Source organism: Rattus norvegicus, chromosome 17, assembly GCF_021556685.1.
Source record: "Rattus norvegicus strain SHRSP/BbbUtx chromosome 17, alternate assembly SHRSP_T2T, whole genome shotgun sequence".
Lineage (NCBI taxonomy): Eukaryota > Metazoa > Chordata > Mammalia > Rodentia > Muridae > Rattus > Rattus norvegicus.
The window spans coordinates 63,886,961-63,890,683 of NC_141550.1; the positions used below are offsets into that span (position 1 = coordinate 63,886,961).

Genomic DNA, 3,723 nt, shown 5'->3' on the forward strand with positions numbered 1-3,723 from the left:
AAGACCTGTGTTAATGTTATTAGCTTGACCTGTTGAGCTGAAGTGTCTCGAGGAAGAGATTGAGTCCAGATTATCTCAATTTCTGTAGTCACTGCTGCCCCTGTTTACTCTGACTCTAATGGATGAAGCTGCTTTGGGCCATTCTCTGTTTAAACCAGGTCCTCTCTGCCTCTGGCAGAGGAGAGTTGATTGAGTAGACAATCTAAACCAGGATTGGGTAGGAGAGTCACAGGGTTCAGAGAAATGGCTCTCGCTGGAAAATAACTCAGCTAAGGTTAATTAGTAAAGTCTGGTAATGAATCATGTAGCCATTACTGAGCCTTAATCAGAAGGCTGTTTGAGTACCCCTTCAATGGTATGGGGGTAGTCATGATCAAATTCAATCCCAAAGTTAATTTATCTGCATCTTTGACCAACAGTGCCATGGCTGTAAGAATAGGTAGGCAAGATGGCAATCTTGTTGTCACTGGGTCTAGATTTTTTGATAAATAAGTGTTCAGCCATTTCCATGATCCTAGAGTTTGGGTCAAGACCCCTTTAACTATTCCTCCTCCTCCTCCTCCTCCTCCTCCTCCTCCTCCTCCTCCTCCTCCTCCTCCTCCTCCTCCTCCTCCTCCTCCTCTTCTTCTTCTTCTTCTTCTTCTTCTTCTTCTTCTTCTTCTTCTTCTTCTTCTTCTTCTTCTTCTTCTTCTTCTTCTTCTTCCAATCTGTTGAAACTTGGCATTTTTTTCTTGGATCTGAGATTTGTTGTCTAGAAGGATTCTAAATTCTTGATTTAGTGTCTTTCCTGTTTTAATCTGTTCTGTTTTGTTCTCTCTCTCTCTCTCTCTCTCTCTCTCTCTCTCTCTCTCTGTCTCTGTAACTCTCATCAGATCTCTCAATGAGTTTTCTCTTAATCATTTTTGAATCCGTAACTTTTTCCTAGTGTCTGGTGATAATTGATGAAAGTCAGGAATGTCATGTTAGAATCCTCTGTTTTCTCATGGTCTATGTGAATAGTCTTATACACATAGCCTTTATGACCTGTTTGGAAACATCACTGGGCTTTCATCAATTTTCTGTCTAATATCAAATCTAAACCTTGGCTGAATTATTGTTGAGACCTGTTGAAAGTATGTGGTAGTAAATCTGGAGACACCCCTACCTCTCACCATGTTGAAATCCCCATCTGGGTAGGTTTCCCTTGGGGCCAAAAGCCAGTTTCTTGGCCTTTTTGTGTGATGAAGAGAACCTGCAAAAACTTTGGGTAGATATTTGTACTGAGTGCCCTAAAGCACATGGAAGGGAGTGGTTGATGTTTCTCAGTGGGCTGAGTGTGGCAGGATAGTGTCAGTGGAGACCCTCTCTTTACAACTTAGAGACTATATCTATTCATATAGGGAACAAGAACTTCTCCTGGCAAGAAGGGTAGCCATTCACTGAGCAAAATGAGTCATCATTTTGTTCTAAGCTCTGGTGAGGGATTTAATCTCTCTACTTGGAGCCTCTCTTGCCCAGTCTGCCTAGGTGTGGAGCCCTGCTCTCTGGAAACTCACCTCCCTACTCGGTGAGAACCTGGTTAGGGCCATAGGAGGCCTCAATATTAGACCTTATTAGGGGCCTTGGGTGTCTGTGTAACTCTGTGTCTGTGCCTGGCAGAGGGAGAGGGGAAGAGGAAGAAGCCTGTGTGAGTGGTAAAACTTGGAGCCAGTCCTGAGGGGGTAAAAGGGGGATGGGAGGAGTCACTAAGTGATAGTTGGGAATCATCTCTCCAGCCCTAAAGCTGATGTCACCGAGAGGGGTAGAGCTGACAGCTGGGCTGGAGCTGGCTCCTGCTGTTGTTCCTTGTCACCCTGTGGCCATTCCTGTTGACAAAGAAGCATGGGGGCAGGGAGAAAAGGCTTTTGAAACACTTTTTCTATTGCTGACACTGTGGGGAGATGAAAGGTCCCCAGCTGGTGGCCATATTGACACAGAAGCTGGCCACTCCAAGTTGCAATAGCCATAGCATCCTTAAAATGAGTCAGAATAAGATTGAGGCGAGAAACAGTTTGTCCCATGGCATCTGTCACAGTCCAATACAAGACCAAACAACACAAGAAACAGAATAAACAGGCACAAAATAGTTGCTCCAAGACTGAAAACAAAAATGAATCCAAAGACTCAGAGCTACAGATTCACGGGGAGAAAAGCAATTGACAGTGGAGCTCTCTGTTTCTACCAAAAATTTTCCAACTGTCAGGTGGGTATTTCATCCACCCTGGAGTCAGAATCATCTCTCTTACTCCCATGGCTGTGACCCTCCATCTCTCTGCTCTTAGTCACCCCTTGCTACTTATACAGACACCTGGAAGCTTTTTCAAAAATGAAAGCAAGAACAGACACAGACAATACACAAAGACACTAAACAGTTACCCAGCCAGTGCCAGACTGGGTAAATGGTACTGGAAGACTGCGATTTCTTGGTAATATACTAAATGTTGTGTCCAGATTGTAAAAACCCTGAAACAGACCATCAGGAACCACAATCCCAATGTAAGTACAAGCGATTCTTTATTTAAGCTCAAACTCGGGCCACAGACCTTCCTGATGGAATTAGGAAGGAGCGTGACCTCCAGCTTTAGGTGAAGGGGAATAAAGGAATAAAACCACAAGCGGGGGTTGTTAAGCCTTGAAATTATATGGGAAGGTAAAGGAATGTCTTTAAGCTGTTGGCTTTTCATCACCTGGTTAAACCACAAGGCAGGAGCATACAGGGGGAAAAAGGCATCTTGACCTGGGAAAGGTTTATGTTTTCTTATCCCACTGTTGTTATCTGCTAGTTGTAGCTGCTGTGTCTATTTTTGCTACTGTCAGGGACATTTCATGATTTTTCCCAGACCTCAAGGATTGGGGCCATATCACTCCAAGGACAGTAGCTTAGAATAGAGTTTAGAGGACAAGACGGAATCTGTCTTCCTGCTGTTAGCCTCTTCAGTTGTACAGAAAGTCTTGTTTGCAAACTCCCTTAAATTGAAAATCTGAGTGAGGGGATTTCCCAGTCTGGCTTCCCCCCGCCCCCCACAGTTCCAGATCTATAAGTTGCCTCTGTGAACATAGAGCAACCCCTTAGCTGCTTGTAAAGATGCAGCTTATCACTACGCCTGGTTTAATGATGGCATTCGCCTATGTATTTGCTGTATTCTGGCTGTGTCTCTCAGGAGAGATCTACATCCAGTTCCTGTCAGCCTGCACTTCTTTGCTTCATCCATCTTATCTAGTTTGGTGACTGTATATGTATTCCTTTTTAAGGGCTTATACTTCTTTACCTGTGTTCTCCTATGTCTTTCTTAAAGTCCTCTATTATCTTCAAGAGATGAAATTTTAGATCTGAATCTTGGTGTTTATATATGTTGGTATATCCAGGGCTTGTTATGGTGGGAGAACTTGGTTCTAATGTTGCCAAGTAGCATTGGTTTCTGTTACTAATGTTCTTTTGCTTGTCTCTCACCATCTGGCTATCTCTGGTATTAACTAGCCTTTCTGTCTCTGACTGGAGCCTATCCATCCTGTGATCCTGTGATCATGAGGGTGTCAGAGATTCTTAGGGTATCAATCTAACTCTGGGTTTGTCTGGGTTCAGGGAGGTAGAAGCCCAGTCTCCACCCCAGACACATGTGCATACCAGGAGAAACCCTCTGGGTGGGCAAGTTTTCCTACGTCCCCTGGGTCCCAGTGGTTCCTGGTGGACCAGGTATTGGGGCA

The 3,723-nt window shown here is 44.3% G+C and overlaps 1 pseudogene; it reads right to left on the minus strand.

Annotated features, from left to right (window-relative positions):
* Positions 1 to 1,390: 1,390 nt before the first annotated feature.
* Positions 1,391 to 1,576, minus strand: LOC148000227 (Nuclear RNase P; annotated as a pseudogene).
* Positions 1,577 to 3,723: the final 2,147 nt, after the last annotated feature.